The 17,629-nt window shown below is 43.2% G+C and overlaps 1 long non-coding RNA gene across 1 annotated transcript; it reads right to left on the reverse strand.

The window, feature by feature from the left end:
• Positions 1-3,356: 3,356 nt before the first annotated feature.
• Positions 3,357-17,172, reverse strand: LOC131897568 (uncharacterized). Its single transcript, XR_009375730.1, has 3 exons — positions 16,941-17,172; positions 7,475-7,721; positions 3,357-3,605 (listed from the first exon to the last, which is right to left on the reverse strand). It is a non-coding gene; the product is annotated as an uncharacterized LOC131897568 (long non-coding RNA).
• Positions 17,173-17,629: the final 457 nt, after the last annotated feature.

Consider the following 17,629-nt stretch of genomic DNA (forward strand, 5'->3'; position numbering starts at 1 on the left):
AGACCCTGTCTCGAAAAACCAAGGGGGGAAAAAAAAACTAGAACAGCGTGGATTTCTATTGTAATGTAGGTATTTATTGTGAGACATTTGTTTCTCATTTTACAAGTGTGTGCTGCTATCTCAGGTTACAGTCTGGAATGTATATCTAATTGTGAGTTAAGGAGAAGTTTTGAGAATCATTCATCCAGACTGGTGTAGCACAGAAGCTGTGAGAAGGGAAAGGAGGTCCGCAGAGGTGCAGTGTGTGGAGGACTGGAGAGCCCTGGCTCCCTGTCACTCACCCTCAAGACATGGAGTTCGTTTCCTCCCCTTTGCACTGAGGCTGGGCACCTGACCTATTTCAAAAAGTCACTGCAGTGCTCGGACGTGAGGTTCTGGTACTTCCAAGTCCAGACCTCAGAGGTCTGAGACCTTCTGTTTCCTCCACCTCAGTGGGCAGCTGCCATATTCAAGGTCTAGCTGCTCTGGCATTGCCTGGCTGGCCGCATGAGAGGGTCCCGAGGCACTTGGCAAAGCGGCCCTTCAGACCACTGAGTGCTGCATCAGTGGCCCAGCTGATCCAGGAGCCGCACTGCCATCCAGCTGAGTCCTGTTGGAATTCCTCACCTGCAGAGTCCTGAGAGGGAGCAGCGCTCTACAGTAATGGATAGCTGAAGTAAACTGACACCTGCTTAAGAATATAAGGAGGTGGAAAGCATCAATTGCTCGAGTTAACATTGGAGGTTACCCTGGAGAGTTCATCGTTAGTGAAATAAGAGAAGGAAGCTGCAGAATGTTGAGTGATAGATATTCACCTAGAAGCCGACCAATGAGGAGAAAAATGCAATACAGGAAATAAGGAAGTGATCGAGGGAACATATATATTTTTCATTTTCCCATTTTTATCCTTATGCATACGGGTGTTTTGCCTGCATGTACATCTGTTTACCACATGCATGTAGTGCCAGAGGAGACCTGAAGGGGGCGCCGTATCTGCTGGGACTCCAGTTACAGTCCTTTGTGAGCTGCCCTGTGTGCTGGAAATCCAGTCCAGGTCCTCTGCAAGAGCAGCTAGCACTCCTAACCACTGAGCCATCTCTCCAGCTCCTTTTACTTCAGTAAAGATGTTTGCTGTTGTTTCTTCAATACTTGAGTTCTTCAAGGCCATAAGGGGAGTTGTGATGGGAAGTGGGTGAATGTTTGCTTTGCAGGGAGTTTGGGGAGAATTTGGAGGGATCAGAGCATGCGTGAATGTTGTCAAGGCAGAAGGTAAAAGAAGTTGGCATTGAGACGTGGCTAAGGGCAGAAATTGAACTACAAACAGGATCAGACTTGTAGAATTGAGATGGGGGCCTATGGGACAGTACAGTGAAGGATCTGAATTCCACAGGAGCAGTGCAGTCATTGGACACTTGTGTCCCTGGGACCCACTATTGCCCTGGGGTGAGAAAACACAGTGATCAGATAGTCAGCCATGACTACTCGGACTTGTGAAAGACTTCCATGTTAGAGAACGGTAAATCTATTCAGGGGACGTTTGTATTAGAGTAGAAGGCTGTTCTTCCAGTGACTTCTTAGACTCTGACTCCGTATATATTTGTCTTTTAAATGTTCTTTACATTTTAATGTATTCTGTGTGCCTGGATGTGCAGATGTGTGTGGTCGTACATGCCCACACTGCACACATGTGGAGGTCAGAGGTCAGCTTGTAGGGGTCAGCACACTCTTGCACTGTGTGGGTCACAGGGATAGAACTTGGGTCATCAGGCTTGGCAGCAGGTGCCTTTACTCACTGAGCCATCCTGTCCGATCCAGAATGTGTTTGTTTATGTGTGTGTACACGTGCTGTCTTCCCTGAATCACTCAGACTACTTTGTTGAAAACTGGACACATGGAAGATTTCAACTTTTCAACTTCAGCCATTGTTAGCTATCTGAATATTTTTGCAAATCCTGAAACTGCTTTCAAAGTGGAAAATTTATGTGGTCTTTTTTTTTTTCATCTTTTCTTAACTCAAAAACTATTTAATATATTTTTCTCAAACTTTGCAAAATAATCACCTTTGGGCTGAAACTAAGCATGGAAAATTTCACCACAAAAGGCTAATTTTTTGGAAAGCTGCAAGGAAGTGAAAACGGGTTTATAATAGAACGTTCTTCATGCATGTCAGCACTCGGGGCTTTATTGAATATTCTTCACCTGGGGGTTCCTGAGCTTCGCAGATCTAAGTCTACACTGTCACGTGTAGAGAGCCTCCCACTTCCTGCCAGCCCTCGGTGAGGTGTGCCAAAAGGACAGGTAAGACAGGCGACGTGGCTGCTGGCTGAGCACATCTTGTCTTCATTAACTTCTTGTGATGCCACTTCCTGGGCCTGGAGGAATTATTTTTATTTCTGAAAAGATCAGATACCTTAAATTTGTCTTTAGAATTTTTGAAATTTTGAAATGTTTCATAATGAAAAAGTAAAATTAGCAATTAACGAAAGAAGTTTCTTTATTTTTCCCTCTCCTACATTAGCTTACCATATGCTTCAGTGAGATGGTGTACTCCTGAATATGTTTGGTTTTTGTTTGTAACAGGCTTTTTCTTTTAGGCTACTAGCCAGCTCCCAAATCCTGACTGCCATGCTCTTAGCTGTCCTGCTTATATGCTAACATGAAGCTAAATGCAGCCTTGAGCCAACAGCCAAGAAAAACCAGAGCCATGAGTCCTACACTGCAAGGAACTGACTCCTGTTGACAGCTTTAGTGATCCTTGACCCTTTCCCCATCAAGCCTCATGTAAGGTCCCTGTCCCAGGTGACACCCTGATTGCAGTCTCTGAGGTCATAGGCAGAGGACCCAGCTCAGCCACACCTGGACTCCTGACCTACATACACCCACTGAGATAACGTGTGTATTATTTTAATTTGCAAAGGTTTTAATCACTTGTTAGGTAGCAATAGATTAAGAATAAAGAGCGAATTAAAGCATGAGACACACTGCATGATTTCTCTGCAAAGAGCCCCATTTCTAAGCCAGTCACAGCACAGTGTATCAACATCTTTGTTAATAGCTGCTCCCCTGGCTTCTCACCCTGCCGCTCTTCACCCCTCTGCCCTGTCTAGCCTCCTCTTAGCATTCTTCCCTGCTATTCTGTGTTGTACAACCAATGCCTCCCCTCCCTCCAGATAACCGGAATTAGTTGGGAAGTATACCTTTCATTGGTCTGCCTCATCATTGGCTTCTGAAGTCCTAACAAAACCTCAAGTAGAGATTGGTGTTGATCATTCAGCTGAGTTAACACAGGCCTCGTTTGAAAAAAAAAGACAGTCATATCCAAATCTCCCTCTACCCTGAGAGTCGTAGTGGTGGGGTAGCTAGAGCCCCGGGAGACAAGTGAGTGGCCTATAAGGCAGGATACGGTATTTGCGAATTCCTTTGCAATTAGACGGCTACAGACATGGAAAGTACAGTTTGCACAGTGGCACTCCATAGACATCCATAGACGCTCAGCTTGTGGATTCTCGGTGGCTGGAACATGCTTGTCAGGGCAGAGATGAAGAGGGCAGACACAGATCCACAGAACTCCCTGAAACCGCCTTCTGGTGTTCATTCCGTCCAGAAGCTCCTCTCTGTAGCTCTTCCTGGAGACGAGAAATGCGAATGTGGTCTCTGAGGAAGGGAGGGCCTCGGCCACAGTTAGCAGCACTGGAGGGTATTTTGTACTCGCTCCTCGCTTGTGTGGAAAATCTGTGGACAATATGCAGCGAGGACCACTAAACGGTTCCTCAAGTGGAAAAAGCCTGGGAGGCCCCAAGTGAAGGACACCTCACGAGAAGAATGCATGGTCGCCTTGAGAGCGAGCGTTCCGGGTCAGCTTCCTTGTAGTGCACAGGCACGAAGCAAGATTGCCACGTTCCAGGAAGGAACACCGATGGCCGAGTGAGGCACCTGAGCCTGGTGACAGGCTGTCGGAAGCCCGGGGGACCTCGTCTTTACCATCCAACTTTCGTTCCTTGAGCCCCATCAGATTTCCAGGAGCTTTTTCAACACTTTGTCACTCACTCCTCTCTAAGTTCCCCCTTTTCCTGAGTTTGTCCCTTTGGCTGTCCTCTGCACTGTGGGGTTTGGGTTTTGGGGTTTTGTTTTGTTTTATTTTGTTTTTTTTTTTTTTTTTTTTTTTTTTTTTGGTGGTGGTGGTGCAGGGGACTTCTGAACCATAGTTTCCCTGATTTTCTAATTGCTCTTGGCAGGGAGATGTAGCAGGAGTCCACTGCCCATCCCCACCTATTACCACCATCACCAGCTGTTGTACAGCTTCAGATTCTGTCTGTCTGTCCGATGAAACGTGTGCAGTCTGGGTCTCTGTTGGGCAATTGGGGTTTTCTGTGGGAAGTTTGGAACCTTCACTTTATCCCCAGTATTTCGTCTTAATGATTGTATGTGTGGAATATTTACCCCTTTCACTGTGGACGCTGGCATACTCGCATACTGAGAATACCGTCCCCTGGATTTCTCATTATTCATGTTACAGTTTCGGAAAAGATTCCCTTCATTTCTTTTATGCCCTGTCCATCTCCTGCTTTTTTAGTTCCATGTGAAGAGAAATAATTTCTCACAACATTATTTTCCTGGTTCAGCTAATGGAACTTTTGGGTTTCGGCGTCCATGCTAATAGTTTCTTAGGAATTTCTTGTTCTGTGTCCTTTCCATAGTGTCTTTCCTTTCATGGATCTCAGGACAGCAGATTTGTGGAGTTTTGTCTTACATTGTCTCCACTCTCCGAATTTACCTTTTCACGTTTTGTTTGCCTCGACCTGTTACAATCCAAGCTCCCCTCAGCTGTCTGGTGCCCTTTGTCATTTCTTCCCAGTGAGGAACGGGACACCGAAGGTGCTGAGGTGCCCTTTGGTCGGGAGGGTATTTTGTTAGCGGGTCAGCTTCGCTGAAAAGTGAAGCAGGTACCCTGACGCCTCAGAGTCTGTTACTCCCTCGTGTGCTGTGTGTGTGTGTGTGTGTGTGTGTGTGTGTGTGTGTGTGGTGTTTGCATTTTCTTGAGCCACTGTGTTTCCCTGGGGAGAGAGAGGACCTCCAACCCTCTTGTCTGAATGCAGTGTCCTAGAGGCAAACAGTCCAAAGGTGACTTGGCTTGCAGAGCCTCTGATTGTGGACACTGGGTGAGGCAGGTATTCTGGAGGACCAGCTGCAGCTTACCTGATCTTTCATCTATTTAGTCTGTGAGACTAAAGAGAGACTTGGGGAAACCTGCATGCTGCATTTCTATTAGGTTCCCTTCCCATTTGTGTGTGTGTGTGTGTGTGAGTGTGTGTGTGTGTGTGTGTGTGTGTGTGTGTGTGTGTGTGTGATCTCTTCCTTGAACTCATTTAACAGAACTTTAATTTTCTTGGATTGGAGAGATATATAATTTTATTTATTAGTTCTTGAGAATTTCATACAGTGTGCTTTGATCATATTGACTCCTTACCCCCTAAATCTTGCTAGATCTTGCCCCCTTCTCTAACCATCCGGAGTTTCATCCTTTAAGACACAGAATCAAGACCAATATGTGCTACCCAAATCTTCTTGGATGTGTTGTCTTCTCCAGGAGCATAGTTGACTTGAAAGGGGCTACACTGTTAGAGAAAACCGGCTCACCCTCTCCCTGAAGCTAGCAATGGCCAACAGCTCCATGGCTGGGGGTGGGATTTCATGCCCAGATGCCCTCCCCATGCTGTGGTTTGGTCCAGCTTGAGCTTGCCCAAGTCTCGTGCATGCTGTCACAACGCCTAGGTGTTTATATTGCAGCTGCTCTGCTGTGTCCAGAGGACATGGTTTCCTCCTTGTCACTCACAGCCTCTGGCTCTTACACTCTCTTCCCCTGCTTTCATGGGAACCCTGGCTGCTAATCTCTGCTCTCAGCAGGATTACTTCTAATCTGCTCCTTTTTAGATCTCAGTCTTTGCTCTGTAATTAGCGTTTAAGCAAGCTGCCATTTCTTCTGCCCTTTATTGTCTTTCTCTGAACTCCTTTTGCAATGATTTTGCTCTCTGACTTTAGTTAATATCTGTTGGTCTGTTGTTTCTTTTTGCAGTTAAGACTGTCAATGAGTTATTTGGAGGCTGTCTGAATTTGTGTGGGCTGAACTTGTAAACACGTGGACTTCTGGCCTTCACTGAGACATGATTAGGTCCCAGTTACCTTTTTGTCCAGGACCCAAATGTTAGTATGGTAGCCAAAATCAGGCTTCTTTAAAACGATTATGGAAATGTTTTAATAATAAAAGAGCCAAAAATCCCGTTTGTAGCAACAGAGTGAATTCTTGCATGTTCAGTTATTGTTCTTGACCATACACACACACACACACACACACACACACACAAGCACACGCACACACATACCTACAAGACACTCACAAAGTCTAATCCAACCATGAGGATTGTTAGTTTCTGAAGTAGTCGTCTCTGCTTTGGTGTGATTTGGAATTTAAGGTGTGTACACTTTCCACTACACACGCCCATTGAAGTACACTAGTGAATGGTCGTTTTAAAGACATTAGAATATGCTATATGAGAGAGCATGTCAGACGCATTTACCCTCATGAGGCTGAACAAATGTGTCATGGCTTATTGTTACAGATGTGTCCTTGATTCACTGAATTGTAATTGTTTGTTTCATGGTCTCGTTATTGTTACATAGGGAGTTTTCAAAGGAGGAGAGGAAATATTTTTCCCTCAAAATAAAATCTGGAAACCACTACTTGCTAGTGGCATTTGATCTCTGGGTACTTTTCCTAACAGATGTACTTTTCATGTAGTATCTGTTTTCTACCCATGGAAACCGAAATCCTGAGGTTTTCTAGAACTTGTGTGATGTTGAAGATAAAGGAGGTACTTCTAATCTTTAAAAAGACAGATGGGATTAACTAAGAAAATCATAGTCTCTTTACCTTTTCCTCACCTTAGTGCAGGCATTAAAATGGCATTTTTGTGTACGGTACAGAAATGTTTTTGGATGTCTCTCGGCAGTTAAATGGGGAATAGTCTGCAGTGAGTTTCCCAAGTGACCCTTTGCTCTGCTGTCAATGCATTGTTCATGGAGATGTCCAGTGAGTGCTGTCAGAATTCTCTGTGAGGCCTTTTACAAGGATTGGGGCACAGTAGACAAGACTCTGGGGGCCCAAGTTGTCCTGCTCTTTATTTCCAGAATGCAGACACCTGTTGCACATTATCACACACACACACACACACACACACACACACACACACACACACACACCCTCTCTGAAGTCATAGACTGCATTTTTTGCCAATCTGTCCCTGTCACTCAGTGCAGCATCTGACATATCAAGGATACCCAATACGTTTTCAATGGATGAGTGAACAAACCACTCGCTATCCCAAACCTCCCCTGTAGAAGACTGGAATCTAATTTAGACCAGTCTGGGTTTCTTTGCCCAGTGGTTGAGGTGTCCTGACTTAACAACCTGTAGCAAACACTGGATGTAAAGGCTCACCATGCCAGAGGCCATAGTTGTCAAAGTAAGAATTTTGTAGCTGTGGACATGAGGGTGAGTTACAGTGGTCACCGCTCACTGATTCTGATCCACCTGGAGAGGGTTCTTCAGTCAGAACAGCAGGTGCATCCTAATAGATTCCGTGCTTAGAGCCACCTGGGAAGTGTGATCTGCAGTGAGCCGGGGGTGTTCCATCTTCTCAGGGATTCTTAGTGGAAGCATCAGGAGGATTCATTCCAAGAGCACCCTGCATCCCAAGGAACAGAAATGTGAGCTGTAAAGATAAAAGCTTCACCAGTAGGAGGACGAGGTGATCAGGAAACACGATTCAAATGTCTGTGTAATAAGTCGTACAGAATCTCTGTGAGTATCCCATGTTTTCCCTGTAAATTAGCCACTCTGGCCTGTAGATTAAACACATGGAGTGACCTGTTTTCCCTTTACATTGGGATAATTAAAGTTTAGAAAAATCATGAGGTGAAGGATCTCAGGCTTCTTAGGATGTGGAGTTAGTTTTTTTTCTCGCGCTAAATGACTTCAAAGATTTGCATAGATTGCCTGGGAATAATGGCAGTATTTGTTTCATCGTGAGAAAACTGATGCTTCCAAACAATAATTATTATAAAACTTTTTCATAGGTGCTATTTCTAGTGGTTAGCACCCAAATCAGCCTGCTTGGGATTATGCACCGTCTTTATCACTTTGTAGCTAAACCTCAGTTTTTCTCATCTATGAAAATGAAGGCAGCTACTTCACAAGGCTGCTTTGTGTATTAAATGATAAAACGCTCAGGAAGTGCACTTCTGTAATGCCTAGAAAATAGCAGATAATCACACTGCTAGGCCAAGTCCTTGCCTAATGTACCGTATTTTTGACTTTCTGATACATGAAATTTTAATGACAGCAGTGTCTCAGAAGCAAGCTCTCTGATTGAAATAAAGTGACATCTGCAGTTTATAAACTGTATGGAGACCAAGAAAGCTAACGTACTTGTGTCTCTGAAAGGACACTGAGAAGAGGAAAACATGAAGTTATGGGGAAGGAAACAAACAGAACTAGATGATTTCTAGATCTGCACTTTGTTCCCAACTTGACTTTGGAAGGAAGGTCTGTATTGCATATTTGTAAAGAACTGGCGGCAGTCGTAGGGGAAGAAAGGTTCTGTGCCGTGTTTGCCCGTTTCCCGATGTGGAGCAGGACAGCGCACACCCTTACTGTGGACAGGAAAGGCTCTGTGCGGTGTTTGCCCGTTTCCCGTTGTGGAGCAGGACAGCGCACACCCTTACTGTGGAGAGGAAAGGCTCTGTGCGGTGTTTGCCCGTTTCCCGATGTGGAGCAGGACAGCGCACACCCTTTCTGTGCCAAGCGGGTCACCTGATGGACAAAGAGCAAGGGTGTGGTGTGTTCTCACAACAGTGTCAAAGTGTTACTGTCATGGTTTCCCTTCATCACCACATGACGGCGTCACTGTTGCTCTTCAGGGACAGTGGAGGCCTCTGTAATAAGCTACCCAAATGGTGAAATGTATGGAGGGCTTTTAAGATTTACTCTCCTTTGATGTTACATTCATTTCCTGTCTGATTTCCAGATACTGTGAAAAATAACTAAATGATTCTTACTGAAATGCTGCACAGAAGCCGCCCCTGAGCATCATGCTCTTTCCCCATAGCCACAGCTCTTATGTTTCCTGACTTCTTTTCTGAAGAATGATTAATAATGGAAATTTAAGAAAAATAAACACCAAATACTGCCACTGACCCCCAAATATAGCCAGTATACACAGTCCTAATATGAATATTTGCTTTTTTCTAATGTCTAAGAAAACCTGATTTTGCCTTAATTATCAAAACTTGACTCTGAGGTAGGCATGGTGGTACATGCTTTAATTTTACCACTGGGGAGGCAGAGGCAGGGTGATCGCTGTGAGTCAGAGGCCAGATTGCTCCATAGTTCCAGGCCATCCAGGGCTACATAGAGAAATGCTGTGCAACATTAAAAAAATTTAAAAAAAAATCTCTGGGTCAGTGAGATGGCTCAGTGGGTACAAGCACTTGCCACCAAACCTCGTGGATGACCCACATTTGATCCCAAGAACCTACATGGTAGGAGAGAACCCACTACCAGGAGTTGTTCTCTGACCTGCACATGTGTGCACATGTGTGTTTACCTGTGAACACACACACCAAAACTAAATGTGCAAACAATATGTTTGAAGCTGACTCTGCTAGGTTTCAGATGAAAACGTTACCGTAGAGCAGACTGAGCTGGGCAGCGTGGCCGTGCTTTCTGTAAGGAGGCAGAAACGTAAGAAAATGGCTGGTCACATCAGAGAGTTGGAAAGCTGCTCTACACAGCTGTGTTAGAAAATTAGGTCCACTTCCTTTGCCTGAGGGATTATTTCTTTTGTAAGTAGGTTTCTATATGAAGAATAAAAGATATCTCGACAGTATATTTCCTACCAAACTTCAACTATAAATTTCACTGAAATTATCTTATGGTGTCTGGGGAAAGTATGTTTCAGGTGAGCAGTAGTTAATTGTTCTCCACAGGCAGGAGAGGGAGCCTGTCCCATCCACTGAGTGTTGGTTGTGACAAACAGTCTCTGGTCTTCTTGTGTTCTTGCGAGGCAGTGAGGCATTCAGAGCAAATATTGGAACTTCCTTATTGTTGTGGTCGTTCCCATGATTTCAGAGTGCACTTTAATTCTCAATTTGTTTCGATACAGATCAACCAGATACACCCCGTGGTTGCTCGTGTGTGTTTGGTTTTCCTTGCATGCAGTTTTGTTTTCACGTGGGTCACAGTAAAGGATCATTTGTAAAAATAATGATTGCTTCCTGTTTCTGCCAGCTGATTTGATCAGCCCCAAGTTCCTTAAGGACTGTGGATTACACAACTAGTGTGGAATCTGTGATACTTTCAGTTTGATAGAAACTGAATTAACCATTTGAGTGTCTACATTTCTGAGGACAACATGGTACCCATAGGCGTCTGATTTTGAAATGAATGAACTTGAAACAAAAGTGAACAATGAGTTTCCAAACAAGACTCAGTTATCAGATTTCTAGGAAGACAGGTTGTTTTCATTAATTGATTGCACTGGTTAGCTATAATAACCTCAACAGGAGAGCTAAAAATAGTCTCTGTGAGTTTGAGGCCAGCCTGGCCTACAGAGTGAGTTCCAGGATAAGCACCAAAAATACACAGAGAAACCCTGTCTCAAATATATATATTTGAGGTGGTCCTCTGCATCCTTACTTTTTAAAGATTTGTTGTAGTTTTAATTACGTGTGTATGTGTCTGTGTGTTTATGTGCATGTGAGTACAGGTGCCTGCTGAGGTCGGAGAGGGCGTCAGATCCTCTGGAGCTGGAATTGCAGGAGTTGTGAGCCTCCTGGCGTGGGTGCTGGAAATTAATCTCTGGTCTTTTGGGAAAGCAGCAGGGATTTTTTCACTGCCAAACCATCTCTCTATCACTTTTTTCATTTTTTTTAATCAAGTTACTTGTTTTCTGGTTATCAATGTGTTGAATTCCTCATCTGCTTTGGATATTTATCCCTTGTTAGAAGCATGATTTGTAACTATTTTCTCCTGTCCTATAGACTGTCTCTCTGATTACAAGCTGTCCCTTCCTGCACAGAGCTCTTTAAAGGATGTAATCCTGTTCCCTTGCTGCACAGAGCTCTTTAATTGGATGTAATCCTGTTGCCTTGTTTTTGGCCTTTGTTGTCTATGCTTCTCGAATCATCTCTAAGAAATTCTTGTCCAGACCAACTTTATGGAGACTTTCCCTCACATTTCCTTCTAATAGTTGTGTAGTTTTAGGACTTACAGCTAAACCTTAAATCCTTTTTCCTTTTTTCAGTTTCTAATGAGAGGAGTATTTGATATCATTGATCTGCATATGTGTATCCAGTTGTCCCAATTCCATTTACTAAAGAGTGTGTCCTTTCCACAGTATGTGTTCTTGACATCAGTATGTGTTCTTAACATCTGTCTTTTAAAATCAAGTGTGAGGAGGGGTCCTTGTTTTTAAGTCTCATTGTATATGTTCATTGTACATGATGTTGTATTGCATAAGGATACTTTCATACAAGTGTATATTGTCCATTGGCCATACTTTGTTTAATTGCCCTAATTAACTTCTGTGCCATTACCATCCTGTACTATAGCTTTGTAGTGTGTGTTGAAGTCAGTAGATGTAATGCCTCCAGCTTTGTTCTTTTTCTTAAAGATTGGTTTGGAGGGCTGGAGAGATGGCTCAGAGGTTAAGAGCACTGACTGCTCTTGCAGAGGTCCTGAGTTCAATTCCCAGCAACCACATGGTGGCTCAGAACCATCTGTAATGAGATCTGGTGCCCTCTTCTGGCCTGAAGTTATACATGCTGTATACATAATAAATAAATACATCTTTAAAAAAAAAAAAAAAAAAGATTGGTTTGGATATTGGGAGTCTTCTGTGGATCTGTGCACAGTTCAGATTTTTTAACTGTGAAAAACACCTTTGTAACTTGGTGGAAATTGCATTGATCTGTAGATTACGCTAGGTGGTATGGACATAGAAGACTTCTAATTCATGAACATGGAATATGTTCATGAAAATAATAGCTTTTCATTATTGATGTCTTCAGTTTTTCAGTATTTTGTACATCTGAGTATACATCTCTTTGGTTATATTAATTCTGTTTTAAAAGTTTTATTTTTGATTATGTTTATGTGATGGAGGATAGGGAGAGGAGGTACACATGATTGCAGTACCAGCAGTGGCCAGAAGAGGGTGTCAGATCTCTGGAGGGTGGAGTTGAAGTTGGATGTGAGCCATCTGACATGGATGCTGGGATCTGAACTCCTGTCCTCTGGACGAGCAGTAGATACTTTAAACTGCTGAGCCATGTCTCCAGCCCTACTGACTAAACTCATTCTGGAATTAAAAGATGGAATTGCTTTCCTGATACCTTTTAGGGAGAAGTTTGTTGCTGCCGTATAGAAATATTGCCGATTTTCTCTAAGAATTCTTTTCTTATCCTTATCCTGCAACTCTACTAAACGAATTTTTTTCATTCAAACAGATTTTCAGTGTGCCCTTAGGATTTTCCATATGCATCTTACTGTCCATAATGGTTTAACTCCTTTCTTTCTGGTTTACAGACCTTCTATTTCTTGAACCTAATTGCCTTGGTAAGGATCTCCAGTAGTGTTGTCTTGTTCCATGTAGGGAAAGCTTCCAACTCCCTGCCATGGAATATGATGTTAGCCCCAGGGATGTCATATATGGCCGTTGTTGTGAGACACATTCCTTCTACACCTAATTTGTTGTGAAATTTTATTATGAAAGGATGTTATATTTCTCTCAGATGATTTGTCTGCATGGTTGGCTGATGGTGTAGTTTTTGTTTTCCATTCTTTAGGTGTGACTTGGTGCATTTATAGATTTATATTACCTTTATCTATTAAAATGTGATAAGAAAGATAAAGAAATATGGAGATAGCCGAAAGGTGGGCTGGGAGAAGGGATCTGTGTACCTTGGGTTCATACCTAAAATATTAACAGTAACTAGGATGAAAATGTATTCTCACTAAATTGTGAGATTCAATAGAGGAAAATTCCAACCATATCCTATATAGAAATGTAGAAAATAAAAGAATAGGAAAAGTCTTATCTTGAAATTCTTGCCAAGAGAAAGCTGTTTTAGCTGGGTAATACTATACAAAATAAGCCCCAAGAGAAAAAAAGCTAACTAAAAATGAGTGGCTTGCTTTATAGTTACAAAAGTGTGCTCCTTCAGGCACTATAGGCAATATAGGAAATGTGAGTAGTGACATCATTGCTAGTAGTACAGAGACTGAAGTATAAAACAGGATGTTATAAATAACCTTAGGCAAGTGAATTTGAAGATTCAAATGAAATGGACTCAAGCCCAGGGGGGAATATATGAAAGGAAATTCGAGAAGAAATATCCTGGATAAGCTTGAACTATTAAATAAATTGAATAAATCAATAGTCCATACTTTTCTAGAAAATAAAAACCAAGATCCAGTTAACTTCAGTGATGAGATCTAATGAATATTCAGAGAATATACAGTTGTGTTATTTTACTAACCCTTCTCGATAGTGGGGAAGGGCCCATGCTTTGTAACTCAGCAAAGTCTTCATATACAAAGGAACTTAGACACAGATGAGAAAAGAAAGTGACAGCCCAGCCTTCCTCACCCGCACACAGAAGTCTACCCAAGGATTATGAAGAACACTGACTGTCCAAGAAGAGCCTGTGTGGCCATAGCTGTGGCCAGCCTGGCTTCCTTACCAGATTGTCACCCCAGGACCTAGCAACACCGAGACTTCAGTTTTTCCATATCTGTGTTCCTCCCTCAGCTGCTATCAAGCACCCTGCTCCTTGGCCTGGAGGGGAGCTCTTCTTGCATGATGTGAAGGGGAGGAAGCTCCCCACCTGGGAAACCTGCACAGGACAGAGGGGAAGCCCTTCCTGTCTCACTATGAGGGAGGGACTGCTTTGCACAGACCCGCCCATTTGAAATTGGATGTTAAGTCTCCCTAAGTCTAACACAGCATCTCTACCACTTTCAGGATCAAAGGACTCGTGATGTCAGAATTACCTAAAAATGGAACTCTGAATTGGGAGATGGAAAGTCATTGGTTAATATAGCACCACTCCAATCCTGAAAGATTTTTTTATTAGTTTCACCCCTCAGACTCCTAAAGCATGCTGCTTGGTGTTGAAGTAACATGGCAAAAACTTGCATTATAACATGAAAAATTTTACAAAATGGAGTGTCTGTGAGTTTCAGAATCTCAGATTATATTGTGGCTGAAATGCTGCATGTTGTTTAAGAAGTTTTTGGAAGCGTTTGTAATGTGTTGCTACCATAGCAGCATTTCAAGTTGTCTGAAAAAGCTCTTGTCCCCCACCTCCGCCCAAAGCATTTTTCCTCATCATCCTGACCATACAGGAACTCCAGGAACAATACATTTATACTGGACAGAGGACGAAAGCCAGAGAAGCCCATTTGCTGTGACCAAAATGGAAACAAAATATCTCAACTATTGTTGTGGAAGAAAACGTCTACAGGAAATAGCTGAGTATTTAGCTGAGAGATAGGAGCAAGAAAAAACAAGATATGATTAGAAAGAAAAGACTTCCTCAGTTTTCACTCTCATATCTCTGTTCCATATTAGTGAGAGACACAAAGAATTCCAGGGGACACCTGACCAAATTTGGCTTTTGGGCAATGTCATCGAACAGGTTACCACGAGAAAGGAACTGGCCACAGCAGAAGATGAAAAAGAGACAGAAACTCACCTCTTAGGAAACTCACCCACAGTGAAAGTGCATTGATTTCACACAGAAAGAGACATAAATGCATGAAGAAAATGGTCAAACATTCATTGATATCTGAAATCAGAGAACAGACCCACAACTGCTGTAAAACAGCCAAAGGCTTGGGACTACACTGTAGAGAAGATAAGAAGCAGCATGTCTAATTTATTATAAAGAAACAGTTTGAATGAAAAAACACATTCTTGAATTCGAATTAGAGATGAATTTCTTAAACACACACACACACACACACACACACACACACACACACACACACACCACAGAACAGTAACTGGAAAAGAAGAGACCAGGTGGGTACGATGGCTTCTTGGGTAACAGCATGGGCTCACAAGCCTGACAACCTGAGGTGGATCCCTGAGTCCCATATGGTGGAAGGAAAGAACCAGCTCCCTTTCAGATGCTTTAATGTACAGGTGTGCACTTCGTGTGTGCATGCCCGCACACACACAAACACAATAAACAAATGTTAATATATAAAAACTTTTTGAAAAGAGAAAACCAAACTCAATTAGGAAAGATCAAAAACTTGATTAGATATGTCTTCAAAAGAAAAAATACCATTGGCAATACATGTCTGAAAATGCGTTCAACATCATTAGTCACCAGGGACATACACCTCAAAGCCACAAAGTTGTATCACTGAGGATATGCCAGGGTAGCTATTGTGGCACACGGTCCTCTAGACACCATGTGGCCATTGCCCTGTTGAACAGTGTGCAGCTGTAATTACTGGAAGGATATTTGTACAGAATTGAGCTCATTAACTTTCCATCATAGGGCAGGGGAGGGGCCCACGAAGTCCCACCCCTCCCCAGGGAGTAACAATTAACAGTTGCTGGGAAAGAGAGTTTTTCCTAGCAGGGTAGCCACCCGTAAGTAGCCGCTAGTTCTGAAAGTAACTGCAGGTGAACCCACGGGGTGGATCATTGCTTTGTTTCCGTCCCTGACGCCCTGTATGGGTGAGAAGATGCTGATTCTCTTTCTTCAGGACAGTTTCACACAACCGCTATTTAAAAGAGAGAGGGGTCTGGAGAGATGACTCCCCAGGCCGAGCGCTTGCCATGCGTGCGTGAGGGCCGAGTTCAGATGCCCAGATGCCTTGTAGAGCCAAGCAGGCCTGAGGGCCACCAGAGATCAGAGGGACAGATGGGGGTCTGCGAGGTGTGACAGCTTAGCAGAGTGGAGAGTCATAAGTTGACACCCTGGTGGGAGCCAGTACTGAGGTAGAAAAGCTGCACATTGGTTGACTAATTCCTGAAGGCTCAGAGTAGAGAACTGTGAAGTTTAAAATATCCAGGAGGTCTCAGACATGTGGGAACCGTATAATTTTGAGATTTGTCACCTAAGGGCTCAACCAGGCTCTCACACAAGATGTTGTAAAATTATCCCCTTGTACTTCTGACACATAGCAGAGACAAAGCTCCATGTGAACTACACAAGAGCACTGTGTTACTAACACCATTGTTGCAGCAGCTAATTTTCCTGGGTGTCTAGCTAACAAGAAAAAAAAAATATTACAAGACATGCTGAGTAAAAAAGGCATAACTTGAGAAGTGGAGTAAGCAATAAACCCATGTATGCAGGGATGTGAGGATTTTCAGGTCAGGAATTTTGAGCAGGTTTGAGGAACACATTAAAAGTTCAAGTAGAACAAGTGGCCAACTTGAGCAGATAGGGGACTCCTATGAGGTGTGGGGATACTGCCCATCAAAACTACTGTAACAGAGTTGAAGATGGCCTTCGTTAGGTTCGTGAGTAACTTGAGCACAGTAAGAGTTTCTGAGCTTGAGGATATCTCAATAGAAACCTTTAAAGTCAGAAAGCAAAGAGAACCAGGAAAAGTTAGTATGGGAAGACTGTAGAACTCTACAAAAGTTGTAACAGGAGTAACAGGAATACCATGGGGGAGAAAGAAACAGAAAGTAATGTAAAAGATAACAACTAAATTCATGTCAGACACCCCACAAGGGAGGCAGGGACCTCAGAAGACACCACACTGGATTTACACCTCCCTTGAACATGCTAGTTAGGCATGTGTTTCCAAACTACAGAAAGTCAAAATACTGAAATCCAGAGAGACAAGCAGAAAAAACAATTGTGTTACTTACAGAGAATCGAAGGCAGGAATCACTTCCAACTTCATGGAACCCATACAGACAGGAAGAGAGAAGATGTGACATATTTAGTGTCGAGGAGGAAAAAAGAAAGAAAAAGTAAAAACACCAATCTGGAATCTCTACCCTGTGAGATTACCCTTCCAAGGTTAAGGAAAAGTAACAACTCTCAGACAAAAACAGCTGAGGAGTGTCGTCAGGACCTGCCCTTGCAAGAACTGTGTTGTGTTCTTCAGTCAGAAAACACTGGATCAGGAAGTAAGATCTGAATAAAGATCGCACACAACTCAGATAACTATCAGCAAAATGAAGAACGTGTGTATGTTCATGCGGTGGAACGTTAGCGAAGCTGAGGTCAGCAAGGATGGTTTGTAAACATGAACTTGAATAAAGAAGGGACACTCGAGTGTGCTGTGGTCCACACACTTCATCCCACAGAGGATCTTGGTTGTGAAGGGAGGGTGGGCGCTGATGGGAGGCCGAGGAAGAGCTGCCATTGGGAGGTGACGGATGTTGACTTGAAGCCTCGTGACTGGAGACTCGCGGCAGGCTGGGCTCTCTGCATCTTCCCAGCCTCACTGTTTGCTTTACAATGACCTGCTGTACTGCACGTTTATATCTGACATGCCTCACTGTACGTGTGTTATGTTTACCTTAAAGTGTTTCCACATAAGGCCAGGAAT

The sequence above is a fragment of the Peromyscus eremicus genome, chromosome 22 (genome assembly GCF_949786415.1).
Source record: "Peromyscus eremicus chromosome 22, PerEre_H2_v1, whole genome shotgun sequence".
Lineage (NCBI taxonomy): Eukaryota > Metazoa > Chordata > Mammalia > Rodentia > Cricetidae > Peromyscus > Peromyscus eremicus.